This window comes from Pinus tabuliformis, chromosome 4_2 (genome assembly GCF_031772625.1).
Source record: "Pinus tabuliformis cultivar Carrire ecotype Pingquan chromosome 4_2, CPIR1, whole genome shotgun sequence".
Lineage (NCBI taxonomy): Eukaryota > Viridiplantae > Streptophyta > Pinopsida > Pinales > Pinaceae > Pinus > Pinus tabuliformis.
Window position 1 is genome coordinate 922,289,604 of NC_142304.1, and position 5,662 is coordinate 922,295,265.

The 5,662-nt window shown below is 44.3% G+C and overlaps 1 pseudogene; it reads right to left on the reverse strand.

Moving 5' to 3' along the window:
* Nucleotides 1-257: 257 nt before the first annotated feature.
* LOC149172697 (serrate RNA effector molecule-like) lies at nucleotides 258-1,915 on the reverse strand (annotated as a pseudogene).
* Nucleotides 1,916-5,662: the final 3,747 nt, after the last annotated feature.

Below are 5,662 nucleotides of genomic sequence, written 5' to 3' on the forward strand. Positions count from 1 at the left end.
TTCCAAATCCTTCCTCATTATTGTATATAATCATTGATTAGGTATGGGACTTATTTCAATATTATTGAAAATTCTGTCATAGGAATGATAAATTTCTTCTTGTTCTCATGACATTGAAACATATTTCAAATTGCATATGTAGTGGTGATGAGAATGTTGACTTGAATAGATCTAGAAATGTGAATGGATTCATCGTTATGCATTTAAATCTCTATTGTGATATGTGAATATGAAAATATCACGTTGAAAAGAATGCCTCAAAATGGAGACACATTTTGAGGGTTAATAGGGCCCATGATTTGTTGGATGACTTGTGACTTGTGTATTTCTAAGGATGTGACTTCATCTTTAGTGACGATATCCCTTTTATTCCTATACCTTAGTATGTTTCTTTCATTTTCTATTTGACTTAACGGGTTAGGATGGTAAACTTCTCTTGCTCAACTTACTCCACCAATTTGGCCACCAAAACTCATTATAACATCACTAGAAGGAATTCTTAGCCTTACGTCTACATGCCTTGTCTCTCTTCTCAGGATTTCGAGTAGCCATATCACAGCAAGTGCATCTAGATCATTCATGTAGTTCCAAAAATTGACTTCCTCACATGCTTTGGATGTTAGCTCCACAATAAGATCTAGATTCTTCAACCTCAAGTGCTTATGCATAAATTCAGTTGCATGAAATATCTTGGCACAACCCTTGGCTCCACAACCATATTTCCATCCATCTTTATCATCTCTTATTTTCCATAGACAAAGATCTAAGGCTTCAGTAGTTGCAGCCTCTAACTTATCTTTAGTTGCCATGATATCTACTGGATCTTGACCCTGAAACCTAGCTTTCCATGTATAATACAATTTCTCCTCCCATTCAACTACAGTTGTGGATTACTCATCATGATTGTTCTTTCTTTTTGCTCTCACATGATGAAAACCCTTGAGAGGTTCTTTCAACTTAGTCATTCTGTAGTAACCTGTTCCAAGAATTCGCCAAAAGCTCCAGACCTCTAACGATATTCATGGTATTTGTTGGGGCCTTCGTTTAAATTTTGAAAAGGTTTTGACCAATTTTGGCTGACCAAGGGATGAGAAGGAAATGGGTGGTAGCAACAGTTGGTTGGCGGAACAAGTAGTTGTGCAAGAGTTGCAACAAGGTGGCAACGGAAGGCAAAGGCAGCCAAGGGGGTGGGAAGGTGTAGAAGCAGCTAAGGGGAAGAACTAGAAGTCCAAGTAACAAAGAAGGATATAAAAGGAGAAGACCAGGAAAGGAGCGGGGTTAGATTTGGGAGGTTGAGAGAAGGTGAAAGGATCCCTGTTGCGGCAGACGGAGGGAAGGTTGCAGGAGCCAGGAAGACATGGTCCATGAAGCTAAACAGAACCCGTGGAACTGAGCCGGGTATTTCATGTAGTTGTTTACAGCGGAAGCCGAGTGATATTGTAATGTTTGATTGTTATGATTAATATAAAGACCTGCTAAGATCAATTGCGACTTGTTATGTATCTGGGCCCTGTGTATGATGAATCTTTAAATTTTTTGAATTTTTTATCAATTGTATGTAATCGTTAGTCTGTATGATATCACTAGTATGATGTTACCTCTATGTTATATCTAATGTGTCCATATATGTGATCGAATGTAACCTGGTTAAGACTTTTGCGACTCCATGTTGAACCCTTCTCCCTTTTGGTCGCGACGCACCTTGGGTGAGAATCCTTGCCCTTTAGGGTAAGGTGAAAATGTCGGCGTTATCCTAGACTATAGCAGAACATTGTCGGCCTCCTGCGCCCAAACCTAGGGTCTTACCCCTGATGACTCTTACAAGCCAACAAATGGTTTAGTTGTTGGGACCTGAAGGTACAAGAACTGGTTCAGAAGGATATTTAAGAGAGAGATTAGGGATTGGTGGAATCATAGATTAGGTCAGTTTGTAGTGGAGCAGGCTACCCGTAGAAGTCAACCGATCAGCAAGGTAAGCGAGGAAATTTTATATGCTAATGGCACTAATGATCAATATGAAATTTTCTGGTGTAAGTTCCTAGAGGACCTGTACAATTAGCTAAGAAGGCTGAAGGGACAGACTCAGCCAAGTGGATCGGCGATAGCTCACCAAATCTGGACTCCGTCAGATGTCTCCCTATTGCACCATTTGGATAATGATATGACTAGAGCAATCGACTTTTGGATAAGGACTACAGTGGAGGGATACATAGTTGAGTTTTTCATGGAGAGTTATCAGTCTTTCTCAAAGGCAAAAGCTGTGTTCAGCTCGAGACTGAGAGGTGAGTTTATGAGGGAAGTCCCAACGTGGATCAAAATGTTTATGGTGGAAGAAGGACTTTTGTCTTCGCCCGCTATAGGGATGGCAGCATAAATCCCCAGTACTGGGGGAAGACGTAGAGGGGGGAATGTTGCCGGTTGAGGGATAGAGATGCTGCTGAAGGGATGGATGTCGAAGAACTGAAGAAAGCAAGAGATGTCAGGGCACAAAGAAAGGCAATGCTAGCAGATAAGTGGCAGGTGAGGATAATTCAGACTTTGGGGAGGAAAATGATGGGGCCCCACCAAGTAGGAGCGGTGAAGGGAAAACCCCGAGTCAAAGAGGAAGGAGAAGAAGGTGTTGGGAAAAGCAAGAGTGGTGAAGGAATATGGAGGAGTTAGGGAAATGAGGACGGACCTTCCCTGCAGGTTGCGGAAGCCGTATCGCAAGTACATGTTGTGACAGACAGATTGCAAGAGAAGAGGCTGCATGGGCATGAAGAAGGAAGCAAAGAGGATATGGGCGACATGATGAGGAGATTATTCAACGAAGAGGAAGCATCCGTTAAGAGTCAATAGGAATACTCCTGAGACATAGGTAGCATTTCCCCTGATCTTCCCCTGGTACTTTATCACAATCTGGAGGAATTTATTATTATCTTAGCTAAGGCAGTGCGGGTATATAGTGCGCAGGAGAAATACCGAGTCAAGTTAAACATCAGGAGTGGAACATGAACTAATAATATCAATAATTTAGGATTATAGGGATCCTATCAGCCAGGGAGCAAAGGGTTCATGCTAATAGCTCCTACCTAGATAAGTATGGCAGGATCTTTTACCAGATATCCTGAATTTGCGGGAAGAGGAAACGAGGATGTAGAGCAGCACTGGTATCTATGCGAAGCTATTTGGAGGGCCCGTCATACTCCAGATAATGTAAGGGCAGTAGAATTCCAAACCACATTGAGGGAAAGGGCAGTAGAATTCCAAACCACGTTGAGGGAAAGGGCTCTGCGTTGGTTTATAAAATGCGTGAAACAGAATCAGAACCCCACAGTAGACGATATTAAGAGAGGATTTGTGTGGGAATTCAAGGTACCGCAGACGGATCAGCAAGGGCTATCAGAACTATGGGAAATTAAGTAGAGGGAAGGAGAGACGACTTGGGAGCTCATGCAAAGGTTTAAGGATGCCATTGCCAAGTTGAGTTATACTCTGGATCCAAACCACCAGCGGGACAGGTTCATTAAGGCATTATTTCCTTTGATCAGAATGCCACAAACACAACAAAATATAGGAACCCTCCAGGATGTGTTGGAACAAGAATCACGCATAGAATCTATGGCAGGATACCTGCATGAGTACAGGGGAGGGGTGAGCCTGCAAGATCCATCGATTTTAGGCCTGCAAAACCAGATCGCGACCTTGATGGAGAAACTGAAAGATCTTCAGCCAGTGCGTCCAGCCAGACCCAACGTTTGGTGCACCCACTGCATGGTGGAGGGGCACGTCGTGACAGAATTCCCGAGGTTGCGAGGGATTAATCATCCAGGTGGGGTTGTGAGGTCATCAGGAGCCCCACCAACTGCAGGAGTTGCGGCGGTGGGAGCGCAAGGGGCCTTCCGAGGGAGGAATAATCAAGGATTTTGTGAGGTCTACAAGGCACATGGAAACCTGCCACGGATGTGCCCTATTTTGCAAAAGTACTCTAACATCCCCACTAACACCTACTGTGAGTTTTGGGCATCAAGAATGCATCACACTGATTAGTGCCAAGCGCTGGATGCTCTAGCAGAAAGGCTAGATAGATCCACATTCATGATCAATGAGTCAAACCGAGGGGAACGAGGAGGAAATGGGCGAGGATGAAGAACAAGAGGAAGAGGGTCTGTGAGATGTTACAACTGCGACTAGGAAGGGCATGTTGCCAGAGAATTTCCGTTGTCGAGGAGACCCTGATGCTCACAATGTAGAATTAATACCCATGCAATGGAGGACTGTCTGGAACTCATTGCAAAGTGGGAAGAAAGGACCAGACAGAGAGGGGCCAACTTGGTGAATGCTGAACCACGGACCAATGACGGCCTCCCTGCAACCAATATTAATATAGTCACCAAGGGAGGGAAGAAGATAGGGGAGGGTCGCTACACAAAGGACCCTCCCTTAACCCTTAAAGCGACATCTCCACATAAGGGGTGTCAACCTAAACACCAAAAGCAATACTATCAAGAAGCAGCTAAGTTGTTCGAAGGGATGACCACGGAGAAAGATAATAAAAGACCATGAGATCACATGCCTGATCACACCCAGCCGATTAGAGAATGGTTTAAACTGTTCTTGAAAATTGTTGAGGATGAAGGCATGCTGAAGGAGTTGAGAAAAAGTCTAAAGGCTACGGTATCCATGGAGGAAGAGGAAGTGGAACGACCATGCGCAGGGTTGCCAGAGAAGGCTTCTAGAAGAGTGAAATAGAACAAGAGAAGAAGTGGCAAGGAGTTCCAAATCAATGCGCAAGTGGCAGGATTCCAGATGAGGGACACCATGTTAGACTTAGGGTCAGATGTAAACATCCTACCTAGGAAAACTTGGGAGGTAATGGGGAAGCTTCAAGTAAAACACTCGCCATTTCAACTAAGAATGGCAAATCAGTATTGCATACTACCAATTGGGAGATTGGAGAATGTAAAGGTTGATGTGGCAGGGGTGAAGATGCACACAAAATTTGAGGTGATTGACATCATGGGGGATAAGGACCCATACTTGGCACTCCTGGGGATTGATTGGGCATACAAGAACTATGCGGTCATAGACCTGAAGAAGGAACTGATGATTTTCAAAGCAGATGGGCTAAGGGTGATCCAACCGTTAGACCCCTACCAAGGACCTAGGTTCACAGAACCAACAGATGACAGGGATGAGCCAGGAGGGTTAGACCAACTATACATGCTCACAGTAGGGAAGAGGGAGGACTACATCAACCCCATGGCTGGAGGATCAGTAAGCTGGTGAAGTATCCAAAGCTCAGAAACCGGTTCAGAAGCTGCATGGGATGCATGGCAGTAGGGGGGATACGAACTGACCACTAGACGATGTGCGATGATAAGCCGAGTAAACTGGGGAGAAATGGAGATAGCTGACTACCTGAGGTATCATGGCCTTGAACCAGTGGACACCTTCTTAGACAAAGTAGACCGAGAAATAACAGAGGATCAAAGGATCTCCTATCTAAGTATCGACCTCATGGCAACTCCGGCAAGATGGTGGAGAACGCATTTCAATACACTAAGAGATTGGGCGAGCGTCAAACAAGCCATGAAGGAAAGATTTATCTAGGATTAAGATTGGCCACATGATAAGGAAAAGTACAGGGGGGATTCAAGTCCCGAGGAGCACATAAAGGATT